Genomic DNA, 19,097 nt, shown 5'->3' with positions numbered 1-19,097 from the left:
TAAATACAATCGAAAAAGTCTTGGGGTATTATGAACAAGTTAAAGACATATATCTATTAAAGCTTATCAATAGCTTTCGCCCCCGACTCCGTCCACGCGGAATTAAATAAACATAAGTAAGAAGCGTATGTTTTTTCAGACTATTCCCTACATCTATGCCAAATTTCATCGCGATCCGTTCAGCAGTTTGGATACAAACTCTGACAAACATATATCCATCTAAACTTCGCATTTATAATATTAGCAAGACTAACTATTTATAAGATTTATTTGAATTAGTCGAAATACGGAGTGACCGCTGCATATTATATCTAAACTATTATTATAAAAAAGCATAAACACACACTTCTTTGTTGCCTAAGAATTCAGCAATTTTTCCATATTTTTGAATAATCCTTTTTTAATAACAAACCCTACACTTACGTCACGCTTTAGGCTATATATTTTCACGCCAATAAACTTAAGGGGTAAATATTTTTGATAAAATTCCTAATGTGGGAAAGAGACCATAAGGTGCTGCCAACATCAAGGAAGCAAGATTGTCAAGGTTTGTCAAGTCATGTCAGTTTGACATTTGCTATTGATAGTTTGACAATAAAATAAAATGTTCATAATTTCATGCGGATGAAGCCGCACGCGAACAGCTAGTCTGTAAAATATTTGTTTAACAACGGAGAAACGCACAGAATGACGATATTTTCTTTAATGGGTCCCCAACTGTCAAATTTCCCTTTCCCATCCTTTTCTTATCCTTTAAAAAGATATCTTTTCGAATTGAGAAAGCTGGAAATACAATCATTAATTCCCGTAACTTCAATCATTATGTTAATCCAATTGTTATCTGAGTTTATGAAATAAATTAAATATAATGAATTCATTGGACTGTTCATTCGGGAAAACGATAAGCTCGGTCCTGCTGCGAAATTACAAAAAGTATCGTTTACTTTGAGTAGCGATTGAAATTTTTATATCGAGATTTGTTTTTACCTTCGACTTCTGCGCGGAATTAAAAATACTCTGAAATACACCATTTCAACAATTTGTTACTTGATATAGCTTTCTATTGGCAAAGGAATTATTAAAAATCGCCGCCCTAGTTTTTGAGTTTATAACATACTAGCTATTGCCCGCATCTTAGTTCACGTGGGATTCTTAACACAAAGAATAATAATACAAAGGGAACGGGGAATAATATAATAATTTGGGAATAATAATACAAAGCCTACTTAGCGATAACTTAACTTTTTAATACTGAAAGAATTTTTGATATTGGCCCAGTACTTTTTTTTTATTTCAATACATACAAAAATTTTAAACATTTCCTCTTTATTGTAGTACTAGTTTTCGCCCGCAACTCCATCCGCGTGGAATTAAAGAAAACAAAAGTGAGTAGCCTATGTGTTATTCCAGACTATCCACTACATCTGTACTAAGTTTCATTGATATCTGTTCAGTCGTTCAGGTCACAGACTAACAAACATCCATCTAAACATTCGCATTTATAATATTAGTATTATTTAGTACTAGCTTTCGCCCGCAACTCCGTCCGCGTGGATTTCACAAAAACAAAAGTTAGTAGCCTAGATGTTCTTCCAAACTTTCCTCTACCTCTATGCCAAATTTCATCGAGATCCGTTCAGCCGTTTAGGCTACAAGCTCTAACCAACATCCATCCATCTATCCATCTAAACTTTCGCATTTATAATATTAGTAAGATCGAGCATACTATAGAAAACATGTCGTTTGTCTTCATCCAAATTTTTTATGTTTCATAATCACTGGATCCAGAACTATTTCAATCTTTTTTTATGTAACTGTTACAAATGAAAGTGTTGGCAACGTCCAAATTCATAGTGTGTCTGTAAAGAATTATCAGCGAGAAAAAAAACAAAAAAAGTGACATAATCGCAGATAATCCTTTACGTAACAGGTAAAAAACATCGGCAATGGAAGGTCGCTGCGGCGCCATTTCCGGCTTTATCTTTTTTATTGGTAACATTCAGTCCGACGCTTCGGAACAGGAAACTATAAACGCATTTTATGATTTTCACAGATCCACCCTCTTCCTTACTTTGGTGAAAGTTACTGACTAATGTGTGATGGAAAAGCGCACACCTTTGATTGTTTAATCAAAGGTGTGCACAACTGTTTATTGTCGCTTTGATTTGATAAGCTTATATGGAGGACTACAAGATTTTTAGTTGAGCAACTAAACAGTTGAATTGACTGCGAAACAATCGACAATCGTACAGTTATGTGGTAGTTTAGACAGGTGTTTTCGCTCTAACGTTGCATTGAGTGACTCGTTGTTTGCTTGTTTCTCAAAATGCTCGGTATGTAACGTATTAGATACATAATGTCGGTCAGTACGCACCTTTACGTGAATATCATAAAATTTTCATTTCTACCTTAATATAAAACAATAATAATTTTATCGCCACTTCGTTGCATATTGCACAAAATCTTTATTTTCAATCTTTGAAAACTATACAATTATGTTAATTCTTTTTCTGCTTATCCTATTTAAGGTATTTGCATCTGTTAATTCAATTATAAGTTATTAACAACTGGGCAATTCTTTTTATATAATATACTTTCATTTTGCTTTCTAAGAAGCGTTACGTTGTGTAGGAAATTGTCCAAGTATCTACGTTCCCGGTTAACCTTTGATCAAAGCTTTGGACCGTTTTTACGGCCGGGTATCATTCGCAGCGGCCGGATATCCGGCCCGACAGGAAACGCGAGCTCGATTCCTAAAACGCTCTCGAAATGAAACCTCTGCCAGTGCGAATACAGATATGAGATTTGTGCGTGTGGAATTTCCTCTACTTCATCCTGCTACGGACTGGATATATTCATTGTGTATAAGTCCATTTTTTTATTATTATTATTTACTTGCTTTCGCCCGCGACTCCTTCCGCGTGGAATTAAAAAAAAAACAAAAGTGAGTAGCCTATATGTTCCTCCAGACTATCCTCTACATCTATACCAAATTTCATTGAAATCCATTCAGCAGTTTAGGCTACAAACTCTAACAAACATCCCATCCATCTAAACTTTCGCATTTATAATATTAGTATGAAGTATGATTTATTATTTAATGATTTAACTATCATAATTATCATTATTGGGTGATAATGATCACATTCAATACAGTATAATAATTTTAAACTAGCTGTTATCCGCGACTTCGCGCAGTATTCAAAACTTACGAAAAAAAACTACGTTTTCTCGGGAACCTTAAATTAACACTTGTTACTCTACAATTTATTTCATATCTGTGCCAAATATCAGTAAAATCTATCTAACCTTTGCAGAATTATTGAGTAAAAGTGAAAAAACAAAACTAATGTATCCCATGGGAACCTTAATTATTTTCGGTGTGTGTGTTCTTCCAGACTATCCTCTTATAGCCAAATTTCAAGATCCGTTCAGTAGTTTAGGCTACAAACTCTAACAAAAACCCATCCATCTGACCTTTCACAACTTACTCTTAATATTATAAATGCGAAAGTTTAGATGGATGGGATGTTTGTTAGAGTTTGTAGCCTAAACGGCTGAACGGATCTGGATGAAATTTGGCATAGACGTAGAGGATAGTCTGGAGGAACAGATAGGCTACTCACCTTTGTTTTTTTAATTCCACGCGTACGGAGTCGCGGGTGGAAGCTAGTATTTAATATTAGTAAGAAGGTAGGAGGCACTGTACTATGAATAACAAGATAATAACAGTTTTTAATTAGCAAACAGAAACGTTCATTTTATTCGTAAAATATAAGAGAAATTAGTATTTATTTAACTTTAAACACGGCATCGTTCATTCGTACAGTATCCATAACTTAAACGTACTTTAAAAGCGGCTACGTTGCTTTGAGTTGCGGCCACTAGGAGGCGTTGGGGTAAAGGGGGCAAAGTAATGGTCGCGGTCTCGCGTAGTTAATTAAAGTTATTGAATTCGAAGTTGGATGGATTGATAGAAATGTTTTAATTCTCTTTACGTGATATATATCCATAATTTCGATAGTTTTTTATCTATACTATTATAATAAAGCGTAAACACACACTTGTTTGTTGCGTAAGATGTCAGCAATTACAACATATTTTTGAATACTTATTTTTCTAATGAAAAGCCCTACACTTACTTCACGCTTTAGGCTATATGTCTGATAATAATCCAACATGTAAAATGTGATGGAAAAATCGGCTTTTGTTCCTTTATCTGACACTGAAGTCATAAGCTATCTGAGCCTCTATCAGCCAGTGGTGGGTCAGGCCTTTATTAATAGGAATATACGAGTACTTAAAATATTATCTCAAAAAACACGCTTAAAAATCTCATCTGCGTTAACAATTTCTATGAAAATTATTGCGAAATATTTTCGTTAATTTTCCATTGACATGTTTGTCTTTATTTTGATGGAAAATTTCCTTAAGACGATAACTAACATTAATTTCCGTGAAAGTTAATTTTTTTTTCTTATAACCTTATAAAAGCTGATTCTTAATATAATTTTCTTTGAGGATAATTGATAAGGATTTATGACGTAACTAGCTGTTCCCGTGCGACTTTATCCGCATGAAAAAAATATTTTATTGTTTACATTTGTCAAATTATCAATAGCAAATTTCAAAATGACATGACATGACAAACCTTGGCAATCTTGCTTCCTTGATGTTGGCAGCAACTTATGGTCTCTTTCCCACATTAGGGTTTTCATCCAAAATATTTACCCCCTAAATTAAAAGTTAAATGGCGTGAAAATATATATCCGAAAGCTTGACGTAAGTGTAAAGCTTTTTATTAAAAAAGGAATTATTCAAAAATATGCTGTAATTGCTGACATCTTAGGCAACAAAGAAGTGTGTGTTTACACTTTATTATAATAGTATAGATGTTATGATTACATTTAGCCTAAGGGCGATTCGACATTTTAATCTATTTCTATAACAAACATCTAGATACGTTAAGGAAGAGATACAACCATCCATTCGTTCAAACTTTCGTATTTATAATATCACTGGCCGTAATAACACAAAAGTACGTGGGTGTTCTTCCAGACTATGATACATCTACATAGGTCAAATTTCCGTTCAGCAATTTACTCTACAAATTCAACAAACATTAATACATCTAAACATTCCCATTTATAATATTAGTAAGTAGTAAGATAGTAAGACTAGCTTGTGCTTGCGACTACATCCGCACGGAGTTCAAAAAATCTGGGTATGTGTTCTTTCAGACTATGATCTACATTTGTGCCAAATTATATTGAGATGTTTTCCTGAGATACATTCTTACACAACTATCTACTAGCATTTTTAATATTAATAAGATTGCTATTAATGATAATAACATTATTTTTTAAAAGTCTCGTCATTCTTAATTTGATATGGCCAGTAGATTTAAATAAGCAAAGACATATAAGAAATGACTAGACTAGACATAGTGAATGAATATATTATTTTAAGATGTGGTTTTGAGGAGGACTATGTAAAAAATGTCTCAAGTGAAGTATCAGCTTTATATATTTTTTAATCTCTTAACAAATATGTCAAATATTCCTACACTTCTAAGCACGTGTACAAGAAATATTTGGCGACCGCAAACTAGCCAATGGCTATCCGCCAGACTGTACTAAAGATCCTTTACATTTACACAACTGTCAGCGTTATTAAATCTCAATAATAAACGAAATTCTCACAGCGAGAACTATTCGATTCTGGCTCTAACCCAAATACCTTAAAGACCACGGTGAGAGATTCTAGCAACAAAGACCGAATTCAACGCGTGGAAACGGTGCTATCACACAGTGGAAAACTACTCTAACGTATATTATCCAGAACTTTAGTTATGTTAAATTTCAATGCACTCAGTTACGTACGTTACGTTCGCCGAAAACTTTGCAATGGTAATATAAAGTTATGTGTAGTTGAACGAAAACTTGACAATTTCCTGATTCACCGATTTTAGAAATAAATTATTTCAACTCATTCGAATATTATAAAGCATCGGTGGCTCATTGGTTTAAGCAATTGACTTGTAATCTACAGGAATTGGGTTCGAATCCCGCCGTACCAATGTGATTTTTCGAAATTCCATATGTACATAATTTACCCGACGTTCTTACGGCGAAGGAAAAGATGCTGCAGATATCGACAAAGAAATTCAAAGATATGTGTGAAGTCAACCCGCAGTGGAGGTTGACTATAACCTAGTCAACTTAGGGTAGTCTTTAAGCCTCTCAGTGGTGACGTGTATTAAGCTGGTGAAGAAGATAAATATATCAAACTGTTATAAGTAACTGTTAATTGTGTAAAATGAATTAGAAGTCATGTTTCTTGTACACAAGCCAACACTTTCACTGTCTTGAAAACAATGGCAGTCTTTAATCAAGAGAAGAATAGAATGTTTAATTACAGAGTTCGTCATTGTAACGTGACGCCCTTTGTCTTAAACCGATACGGACCTATTTATTGTTCCAAGTTTGAAATTATCAAGGAGATTCAAAAGTATGCAGAGGAAGCATACTTGATACTTCACTTGAGACATTTTTCACATGATCTATTAATAAGTCTTCAAAACAACATGTTAATATAATCACACTAATATTACAAAGGAAGAGGAAGACCGAAGATAATATGGATGGATTGTGTGAAAGAGAATATGCTTAAGAAAGGAGTGGATTCAGATATGACGGCTGATAGAGATGTATGGAAGAGCAGCACATACTGTGCCGACCCTCCATAAGGGATAAGAGCAAGTTGATGATGATTGTAAATGCGAAAGTTTAGATGGATGGATGTTTGTTAGAGTTTGTAGCCTAAATGAACTAACGGAATTTGATGAAATTTGGCAAAGATGTAGAAGATAGTCTGGAAGAACACAAAGGCTACTCGCTTTTGTTTTTAATTAATTGTACGCGGGAAGAGTCGCAGAAAAAATCTACACATACTAATATTATAAATGGGAAAGTTTAGATGGATGGATATTTAAGTTTGTAGCCTAAACGACTGTGGTTCGTCGTGTCAACTATTAGAGCGTGGGCACACTTTTGAATAAACTAATTCACAATTTTGCGATTGTCGATTGTTTTGCAACTGTTTAGTTGCACAACTAAAAATCGAGTAGTGTCTCTCATAAAATGGGCATCTCTATATAAACTCATAGGAATCAAAGCGAGATCACACAGTCGTGCGATAGTTTAGTCAAAGGTGTGCCGGATGTTCGTTAGTCTATGTATTTCTATAATGACTTTCAGATATCTCAATTAGTTTGCTGCAAAGCCGTAGGTAGGAATATTTCAGGCCCAGGCTTTATTAGGAACGTGCTCTGATCCAATAAACGTGAGAGCATTTCAATACGATTTCAAACGTTTTAATTACTCGATTACAGCTTAAAAAGAATGCATTTTGAACTATTAGACAGGACGTGATCAAACCGTAGTATGGTTAAAATACATGAGGTAAAGTTTGTGTCCTAATAAATGTAATCTCTAACACACTACTAGTAATAACTAGCTGTTCTCGTGCGACTTCAGCCGCATGAAATTATGAAAATTTTATTTTATTATTTATATTAAAGGCGTAAAAATATATAGCCTAAAGCATGAACTAAGTGTAGGGCTTTTTATTAAAAAAAGAATAATTCAAAAACATACTATAATTGCTGACATATTAGGCAACAAAGAAGTGTGTGTTTACGCTTTATTATAATAGTATAGATAATATAATAAACAAATTAAGGCCTTTCATTCATATTCTTCATACCTTACTCTATAGCCCTGTAAAGGCCTTTGCTTAGTCCAGAAACTTTTGCCATTTAGCCATCTCTGGCCATGGTCGACCAGATATATGCCAAGACTTAAAATGATTAGAAGCTTTCGCCCTCGACTCCGTCCGCGTGGAATAAAAAAAGTAAGTAACCTTTGTGACTATCCTCTACATTTATGCCAAATTTCATATCCGTTAGTTTAGGCTACAAACTCTAACAAACTTCCATCCATCTAAACTCCCGAATTTATAATATACGTAAGAAATAAAATGTAATATTTTTTAAAAGTTATTTAAAATATCGGATTCTCAATAAAGCTTTTGGCTTCCAAAAGTTGAAATGTTAAAATCAAAACAAACAATTCGAACAAACAATTCCCTTTAGTAACCACTTTTGTATAAAATATTGAAACAAACATGAATTTTAATTAAACAATCGAATATAGCCCAAAAGTATTAGCTTTAAAAACTTTTGTATTCATAAAAAAAAACATCAAAAACCTTATCCATATTTCAGAAAATATTTTTATATCAAAAACCATATTCAAATTGCGTACTTCTTTGTTTCATTGTATAAAAGAATGATATAATAAAAACATTACAGAATACGAGAAACAAAACGTATAAGAACATGAATTGATTTATTTCGAAAACAATGGTATGATTTTTGTCTTTTTCCTTTCACATTCCTGGCAATTTTTAGAACAGAAAAGGAGTTCTTTTCAATCACAGAAGAGACGGCGCATCCCTAAGCTATTTAAAACAAAAACCTTATAACTTCTGAATTTCTTATTATCGAAGGAAATTACCTCCCTAACCTTTTTTTCGCTCAGATTATATAAAACTACCTGTTCCCGTGCGACTTCATCCGCATGGAATTATGAAAATATTATTTTATTATTTACATTTGTCAAATTATAAATAGCAAATATCATAATGACATGACATGACAAACCTTAGCAATCTTTCTTGATGTTGGCAGCAACTTATGGTCTCTTTCCAGCTTTAAGATGAAAGGCGTGAAAATATATAGCCTAAAGCGTGACGTAAGTGTAAGGCTTTTTATTAAAGAAAGAATTATTCAAATATATGCTGTGATTGCTAACGTCCTATGTCACGAAGTATTGTGTGTAAGCTTTAAAATAGTAGTTTAAATAGTGATAAATTTGTGTTAGGTTGAACTAATTTGCAACAGAGTAAAACTCAAGTTCCGTAGTTTGGAGACGCATTTTATAAAATTATTGAACCAGAAACACTAACGTGCGGTTAAAAGTAGCTGGAAAACCGGACATTAGGAGCACCCGAAATCGACAAAGCTAGGACCATACTGTGCCAAAAATACGTAAAAAAAATTAGTTAGAAAATATGATTTTTTTGTCAAGTAAAATCTCTATATCTATACGTATAATAAAATTGGAGTGTCTGTTTGTAATATCTAAAGAAAAAATTTCAGATTTCGGGAAGATGATGTATTTGCGTTACTAATAACGAAAATCGCATACAACATTTTTTTGTCTACCCGTCTGTCTGTATGCAAGCCGCGTTGGTTTCGGGTAATCTCCGAAACGGCTGGGCCAATTTTGTCCGGACTCTCATTGATAGGTAGCTGACATAGACGGGCATGTTATAGGCTACTTTTTATCTTATTATTGCGTGGACGAAGTCGCGGGTAACAGTTAGTATGAAATATAATTTAAAGAAAGTATTTTTCTCTATTTAGGAGACGTAGCAAATAATTTAAGATACTTTCCTTAATTTATAAAAAAGGCTGGATACTTTACCTAACAATGACGTAATAACTCTTTTTTTAATATTCCAAATTGCCGCAACCAGAGCGAAACGAGAGTACATCATCTAAACGTGTTTCCACTCCTTGAAACAAATATTAATACAAATTCTTGTCTTTTAAGAAAAATGAGAAATGACATTTATGTATGAGTCTTTCAGTGATGAAAATCTACGGCTCCTACGACTTGAGTTATTTTTGTTTTTATTTGTCCTTATTGTCCGACTTCCCAAAAGAAGTACTCAATTGGTCTGTATGTTTTTTTATGTGTGTTACGGCATAATGTAATCCCTTTTTTCTATTTAACCAAATCGTAAATATATTACCCAGATTAGGGAAATCTGAGGTTATAGGTCACCGGAAAATGAGCTAACAATTGTCTATTTTAACTAGGTATCACACGCGACTCCGCGTTGAATTAAAAACAACAAAAGTAAGTAGCCTGTGTTCTTCTAGAGTATCCTCTATGTACGCCTTTCATCAAGATCCGTTCAGTCGCCTCGGTGGCAAACTTTAACAAACATCCATCCATCTAAACTTTCGCATTTAATATATTAGTTACCCGTTTTGTATTTTATTTATCAGAAAAAGACTAATGACTGTGTTTATATACAAGTATTTAAACAATGAAAACTCAGAGAAAGTATTCCTCAGTTTATTCAGTCAGAGTGTTGAATAGTGTTTAAAGACGCCTCTAAATTACTCCGACTTTAGCACGCCCATTAAACCAGTGATGCTCTTCAAAATGGCGGCTGTGACTTCACAAAAACTACTTCAAAGAACTAACCAACGTTATTTTAACACTAGCTGTTCCCGTGCGACTTCATCGGCATAAAATTATGAAGATTTTATTTTATTGTTTACATTAGTCAAATTATCAATTGCATGTCAAAATGACATGACGATGACAAACCATGGCAACGTTGCTTCCTTGATGTTGGCAGCAACTTATGGTCTCTTTACCACATTAGGGTTTTTATCCAAAATATTTACCCCCTAAGTTTAATGGCGTAAAATATATAACCTAAAGCGTGACGTAAGTGTAGGGCTTTTTATTAAAAAAGAACTATTTAAAAATATGTTGTAATTGCTGACATCTTAGGCAACAAAGAAGTGTGTGTTTATGCTTTATTATAATAGTATAGATACAGATTTGCATGTCACTTCAACAGATGCGAACATAGGGAAGGGTATTGAATCCGTAAAAACACTGTTTAGTTAAACACGTGTTTTAACTCTGTCGCTGATTGGTATAGACGTCAACATGGTTATATTTAGTTATAAATATTTATCACCACACTGCTTTCTGTATATCATTTACTAGGTGTCGCCCTCGACTCCGTCCTCGTGGAATTAGATAAAAATAAAAGTGTAAGTGAGCCTATATGTTCTTCCAGACTACCCGTTACATTTATAACAAATTTCATTGAAATCCGTTCAACTGATAAAACTACAAACTTTAACAAACACCCTTCCATCCAAACTCGCATTTATAATTATAAAATAAGTATGACTTATCAACATTGCATTTCAGAAGCTAATGTTTCCGTGATGATTTACCAAACCATTTTAGATGTATACATCGATTTCTAGAGTGCGACATTCAATTTTTCGCATTTAAAATATGACTACATACTTCCATACTTCGAAAAGTTAAAAGTTTTAAATATGAATTGCATATTATTTATTTATATATGTAATCCATGATTAAAACTATTTATTTTGATAATAAAAAGTTAATAATCTTGTAAAAAAAATAAAGAAATTATTCATAAAACTCTTCCAGACTATGTTCTACATCTGTGCCAAATTTCATCGAAATACGTTAAACTTCTCCGGAAATAATAACAAACATCCATCTATCCATTTAGGTCTTTAAATTCATAATATTAGTAAGAATGTAATAGATAAAATTGAGTGTATTATTGTAAAAATTAAATATTAACTAGACAAATCTACATTTCAAATGATATTTTAATAAATCAATTTCACTAATCTTACCTGAAATTTGCTAGAAATAAAATTGATCACATAATTTCTAAACCGTCCAAGAAATAATGTTAGTTAAACGTCCTCGACCGAAAATGTTCAAAGGTTATTTTCATCTATAACAATTTGGCACAAACAACAAAGTCAAAAACAAGTGTACACTTCGCAGCGAAAAAACTTTCACACTACACGTCCCAAATCACAACACGCGATATTAAATTTATTAAACCTTTATCCGTTTTCGATTTTTAAAACTCGCGTGTTCGAATTTCGAACGATGTTAATACGTCCGTTGGTAACCACGGTTGGGTTGCGACTGAAATTCTGAAAATACATACGGTACACTTCTGAAACGGGAGGAACAGAGAGGTGGATCTCGCATCTCTTTCTTGCCTTCTGAAAATGCTGAATGCAGCACCGAGCAGACGACACAAAATGATTGGAATGCAGTAAGATATTTATAATAGTAACAAGAATTAGACTTTGCTTTTCTTTCAATGAATATCTAGCTCTGACATTTTTAAACACCTGATTTTAATTTTTAATCTACGAGTATACTTCTTTACTTAAAATTGAATTAATCTATACTCTATACTATTATAATAAAGCGTAAACACACACTTCTTTGTTGCCTAAGATGTCAGCAATTGCAGCATATTTTTGAATATATATTTTTAATAAAAAGCCCAACACTTACTTTATGCTTTAGGCTATATATTTTCACGCCATTAACTTAAGGGGTAAATATTTTGGAAAAAAAACTTATGTGGGAAAGAGACCATAAGTTGCTGCCAATATCAAGGAATCAAGGGTGCCATGGTTTGTCATCGTCATGTCATTTTGACATTTGCATTTGATAATTTGACACATGTAAACAATAAAATAAGATTTTCATAATTTTATGCGGATGAAGTCGCACGGGAACAGCTAGTAATTTATATTGCAAAAAGTGTGAAAGTGTGGTTTCATTTGGAACAAGAGTGCATACATGTATCTTACACACTGTCAATAGAGTACAGTACAAAGAGATGCAATTATTTTTAAAGGACTTGCCAACAAAGGCACACACGGCGTGCGTCCACACTCTCAGAGATAAAACCTTTTACATGCATTTTTAATCTGTGTCATATAACATCAATTTAATCTGCAATTTATTAAATTTAATTAAACCACTTTATTTGGATGGAATTGTAACGATGTCAAAGTCAAGGACGTGTCGCCTTTAGAGCGTCATCTTTTACTAAACAATCGAAAGACAGTTGTGCGATCGTCGATTGTTTCGCAGCCTTCAACTGTTTAGTTGCACAACTAAAATGGAATAGTATGTGCACCTCCATATAAGCTCATAGGAAACAGAGCGAGACTAAAAAGTTATTTTATTTTCTATTTTTTTTAAATATTGTATGTGTTCTAGTTTTTTACAGAGAGAGAAAATATTTCCACGACTTAAATATGTTAGATGCAATATTTCGACACATGTTAAATACAAAAATGTATACTAATAGTTCGGCGGCCAATCGGTATTCCGAGATACGCTTTTTTGGCTCCACGATCCTCCCCCATTCTCATCAAGTGGCCCAGCCAGCGAAATCTCTGGGCTTTGACTTCGCCTATGATGTTTGGCTCCCCCACCAGCCTTTCTATTTCCAGGTTGTATCGTGCGCGCCAGCTCCCGTCTCCTCTTTGTGTCGAACCCAGAATCGTCCGCATTATTTTTCTCTCCGCTCCTAGTAGCTTCTCCTCTTCTTTTAGCGTTTATCTTGGCCGCTGACCCGTCGGCCGGCCCAGATACCGCTGGCGAGACGCCGTAGAGCTGGACCTGCGAGAGCTAGAGTCGTTCAACTGGCAGGCGACAACGCAGGACAGACGACGCTGGCGCTCTCTCGTGTCGGAGGCCAAGACCCACTTTGAGCCGCTGCGCCAACGCAGTAAGTAAGTAAGTATACTAATAGTTCATAAAACGGAATACCGTTTTAAAGAGTTATAAAGATTTTATAGCTAGAGTTAACCTAAAAGAAATGCTTATAGACCAAAGTATTGACTATGAAATATTTTACTACTGCAACTACGATTGTATAACTCGATATTTACGATACGACAATAAACATTTTAAAGCTTAGATCTTACTTATAATAGAAAATAAGTCTTTTGATAGAAATCAATGCATAATTAAAGGGAAAAATCAAAAATACAGAAATAGTATCCATTTTAACTTGACCTCTAGTGTAAGGTTTTTAGGTAGTGTTCAAACTAATATGGATAAGTACTATGAAAAATTAATTAAGAAAACCTTTAAAAAGAAGTAAGATCCGCAAAAAATATCAAATATAAAAAAGTCTTGCTTTCTCTACAAAAGTTTTTAGATGTCATCAAAACCTAATCATTTTAGTTAGTGTCTATTATGAAGTCTAGGCAATTACACGGCGCCATTTATCATCTACTTGCCCTTATCCCTTACGGAGGGTCAGCACAGTATGTGCTCTTCCATACATCTCTATCAGCCTTATCTGAATCCACTCCTTTCTTAAGCATATCCTCTTTCCCACAATCCATCAATGCTTTCTTCTATTCTTTAAATTAACATACGTGATTATCGATAGCTTTGTTTAGGTTTAGATAAAAATGGAATAAACAGCAATTGGTGTTCTTTCGAATTTATGGCACTGTGTAATTTCCAAGGCTTCATAATAGACACTAACTAAAATGACTAGGTTTACATGACATCTAACACACTTAAAGGAAAGCGAGACTCGGGAGTTTTATTATGTTTTTTTTTTCGTGGGATTTAAGTATATAGGTTATACTATAACTGCATTTTTTTTATAAATACAATGAAAAAACTTAAAGGCCTGTCCCACCAAAAAGTAAATTGCTTGATAACAATCTAACGTATAATATGTGAAGGATATATCGGATTTTGTTACCTTATCTGACAGTGACTTATTTTTTAAGCTATCTGAGCCTCTATCAGCCAGTGGTGGGACAGGGATGTGACTAAAGAATAATATAACAAGATATGAAAACTATGTTTCGTAAATAGTATCGAAGATTAGGTTGTAATACTAAACACAAACACTATTATTGGAAATCTATTAAAGCTTCAAACAAGCTACCTTACGAGCCATAAAAGTAACGTAAGAGGTTATATTTACAGTTAGTGCTGTCGCGTAAAAATGATGATACAGAAAGGAAAAAACAATTGAACATCTAATATTCTAAATTCAAAAGTTGGATGGATGTTAGAGTTTGTAGACGCTGCTGAACGGTTGAACTTTGGTATAGATGTAGAGTCTGGAAGAACACATAGGCTACTTTCTTTTATGTTTTTAATTTAATAACGGAGTCGCGAGAGATTTTGGGCATAATGTGTCTATAAAATACTAGTTGTTGCTCGCGACTTCGCCCGCATGGAATTAAAGTATAGCCTATATTACTCACAGATAAATTACCTTTCGAACGGTAAAAGAATTTTTAAAATTGGCCCAGTAGTTTTTGAGTTATTTCAATAAATACAAAAATATAAAAATACAAATCTTTCATCTTTATAACATTAGAATAGGTTATTTCAATATTCGAAGGTGAGTTTGTATTTGACGTTAATTTCCTTTTCAATGATGAATTTGATACAACTTCAGAAATAAACGATCACAAATGTACGTGTTTTATTTCTTAGTATTTAAAAGTAAAAAAGCTTTATTAAGGCATCTAGAAATGTCATCCCTTCAGGTGTTTAGGCTACAAACTCTAATAAAAGTCCATCCATCTAAACTTTCGCATTTATATTAGTAAGATGTAGCAAAAACAATGTAGAATGTATATTAACATTACAAGGGTGAAATATTTATATTTTTGTATGTATCAAAATAACTCAAAAACTACTTGGCCGATTTCAAAAATTCTTTCAACATAAAAAAGCTACGTTATCAGTAAGTAACATAGGCTATTTTTTAATTTTACGGAATGAAGTTGCGTGCAACAGCTAGTTACTAAATAAGCTATTTCGCATAATTGTCGGGGTCAATTTTGAATTGATTAGTTGTAACGTGAAATGTTTAGTATTAAATACTTACAAAAATAATTCAAACGACATTTAAATTAACAACTGTGTCTAAAATAACGCCACGCTTAAGCTCCAAATTCCATAAAATTTTAACGTCTTTCAGATTGTAAGCTCTTGCGAAATGAATCTGTACTTCTATAGTATTATAATAAAGCGTAAACACACACTTCTTTGTTGCATAAGATGTCAGCAATTACAGCATATTTTTTTTATAATTCTATTTTTAATAAAACGTCCTATACTTGCGTCACACTTTAGGCTATATATTTTAACGCCATTAAACTTAGGGGGTTATTATTTTGGATAAAACCTCAAATGTAGGAAAGAGACCATAAGTTGCTGCCAACATCAAGGAAGCAAGGTTGTCATCATGTTATATTATTTTGACAATTTGTTAGATGTAAACAATAAAATAAAATTTGCATAATTTCATGCGGTTGAAGTCGCACGGGAACAGCTAGTTAATATTCGTTTCAGAATTCATCTGTAAACACATTGTAAGTGTTTTGTAAAGCATAGAAAATATCCAAACGTATAACCGTCCAAAATATGGAATACAAATAGTAAATATAAAATCACTTATAATACAATCTCCCTCAAAACTTTTACATTATCGTCTGTAAATGTAAGTTAACGAAAGGCATTAAAATGATATATAGACGAGGCATAACAAAATGTTTACACCGGTACTTTCTTTAAAAGGTTGTCAGTTGTCAAGTTTAGTATCTCGTGTGCTTGCATTGACAAGTAATAAGCCATTATATAAAAATCTAATAAACTCCATCTTTTCTTATAAAATAAACAAAACAGTGTTACAAAATAAAACTTAAATGTTTTGGGCCTGTCCCATCACTGGCTGATAGTGGGTCAGATAGCTTAAAAATTATCACTGTCAGATAAGGAAACAAAATCAGATTATACCATCACATGTTTTATACGTTAGATTGTTCATATTCCTTCCTTGATGTTAGCAGCATGGTCTCTTTCCCACATCAGAGTTTTTATCCAAAATATTTACTCCCTAAGTTTAATGGCGTGGAAATATATAGCCTAAGGCAAGACGTAAGTGTAGGGCTTTTTATTATGAAAAGAATTTTTTAAAAATATGCTGTAATTGCTGACATTTTAGGCAACAAAGAAGTGTGTGTTTACGCTTTATAATAATAGTACAGATGTCAGTAAACAATATGTGATAGACTTCTCAAGTGAAGAGTCAATGCCTGCTCTATATATTCGAATCTCTTTGATGTTAACAGATACAGTAAACTGTGCCGCACATTGTACTACGAAAGTTTTCTTGTTTCAACTCGGAGCGTGTTTCCGATCCGTGTTATTGGAGATTGAAACAGAATGTAGTATTTGTTCGACAACAAGTTATTAAATGTGTATTGTAGACACATTTGTTCTTTACTTCTGTATGTGTTTTATGTTAAGAAGAAAATTAGTACGGCGTTGTAGAATTGGCACAACACTAGTTTGCTGGCATAAACGTCACATCTCTAACTGACAGCTGTCAATGTCATTAGAAGGATTGGAATATTCGCGCGCATTCCTGATGAGATCTCTAATGGAGTTTTTAAATTAATATCGCTAGTTACAAATGTTTTAATTGATTAAAAATTATGACTAAGGAGTTTAAACACATGACTTGAATTCTACTGGTCCTAGGGTCGAATCCCGGCATGAAAAATGTAATTTTTGATTATCTGTTTTCATATGTATGTAAGTCACCCGACATTCTTACGGTGATGGAAAACATCATGATGCCTGCACATATCTGTGAATTCAAAAGATATGTGTGAAGTCAACCCGCAGTGCAGCGTGGTTGACTATGGCTTTATCACCTAACTTAGGGTAGGCTCCGAGCCCCTCAGTGGGGACGTATAGACCTGGTGATATGTTACATTTGAAACGAAAAAAGGTTGAAAACATGCTTTGGTAACTTAAAAATTCTTTTTGCTGATACGTCATTAGTTGTCAGTTTTAAGTAAATACGTCATTTGACTTTGTAAAGTTTCGTTCCTAAATTCTAAAACTGCTAATGAGCCACGCGCAAGGCACTAAGTGCATTTCTAAGTAGATTGCTTTACCAAGAGTTTCCACTGTTGAAAGACATGTATAAAAACATAAAGACATCCCTCTTACACTCTTTGATAAGACAGAAAAAGGTAGAATGTTTTTTAAGGATTAGAAAGTGGAATGTAACATTGCAAGGAATGTTTTAACATCGATATTTCAAGGTCATTTCGAAAAGAACGTTGGCATTTATTTGTACAATTATAATTCTGTAATTAATCAATAACTATATTTTGTACGCCGAATTGAACAAAATAAAAATAGTAAGTAGCCTGTTTACTTTCAGAATATATTCTACATATATACCGATTACATTGAAATTAAGCCATTCTGGAGATATGCAAAAAAAGGCATCCATCTAAACTTTTAAATTTTTAATAGTAATATTATCTCCGTTTTTTCCCGCGACTCCTTCGACGTGGAATTAAAATAAAACAAAGAGAAGTTAGCAAAAGTGTCCCTTGCCGACTTCTTCCCGACTATTCTACGTCTATGCCAAATATCATCCAGATCAGTTCAGCCGTTGAAGCTACAAATTCTAAAAACTATCCATCCATCTAAACTTTCGCATTTACAATTTTAGTATGATTATTTGTAATATAATTCTTTTTATTTTCAGAGATTGAACTAAACCACTTTAATACAAAAGTATACAATAGCTAAAGAACTAAATAAAAACTAACATATAAAACTCTCAGTTACATTTTAGAAACAAAAGTTTTACTAGACTTTGTCTTCTGTAGAATTAATTAAATGCGCCTTGTGAATCTAGAAGTGGCAACGAAATGCCCCGGGCCATGTCTTATGTCGTTACGTAGACTTTCTTAGCTCTGCAAGGAGGTTATTTTATTTTTATGTGCGAAGAATATACTTTAAGGTTTTTTTTAAGTAAAGTCTGAAAGATTACAATATAATGAACTAGCTGTCGCTTGCGACTTCATCTACGCGGAATTAAATAATCACAATAAAAAAATAGCCTATGGTACTAAATGATAACGTTGCTTTCTATAAAAGAATCTTTGAAATTGGCCCAGTAGTTTTTGAGTTGTTTCAATACATACAAAAATACAAATCTTTCCTCTTTATAATATAAGTATAGATAGATATGCGCCACACAAAAATCCTCTCTTATGAGTAGTCATGGGGTGTAGACCCCCGACATCCACTTTTCCTTCATCCTATTATTACAAGGAAATGATAAGATTTTAACAGTGGTAGTGCCCGCTTTAACATCTTAGCACTGCAGGGCCGGCACGCCCGGTGTAAAACCACGACCACACAGAAGACAGGCGTGAAATAGAAGCAATTCCGTGTTTTGTCTGACGAGTGTGGTACCGGAGGCCTAATTTAAGTCCCTTTCTCTTTACCACCCATTTCTTATAAGGAGGGGTTGGGAAGAGGAAGTGGATTTGACGG

The 19,097-nt window shown here is 33.5% G+C and overlaps 1 protein-coding gene across 2 annotated transcripts in view; it reads right to left on the bottom strand.

The window, feature by feature from the left end:
- LOC106102829 overlaps window positions 1–11,840 on the bottom strand; it is a 42,252-nt gene extending 30,412 nt beyond the window's left edge. For both annotated transcript variants that reach the window (XM_013282416.1, XM_013282417.1), the window contains exon 1: window positions 11,558–11,840. The gene's annotated coding sequence lies outside the window, so the exon portion shown is untranslated. The remainder of the gene's footprint in view (window positions 1–11,557) is intronic.
- Window positions 11,841–19,097: the final 7,257 nt, after the last annotated feature.

The sequence above is a fragment of the Papilio polytes genome, unplaced genomic scaffold (genome assembly GCF_000836215.1).
Source record: "Papilio polytes unplaced genomic scaffold, Ppol_1.0 DF823901.1, whole genome shotgun sequence".
NCBI lineage: Eukaryota > Metazoa > Arthropoda > Insecta > Lepidoptera > Papilionidae > Papilio > Papilio polytes.
The sequence above is the reverse complement of the archived record's forward strand: the minus strand, read 5'-3'. Positions and strand labels throughout refer to the sequence as shown.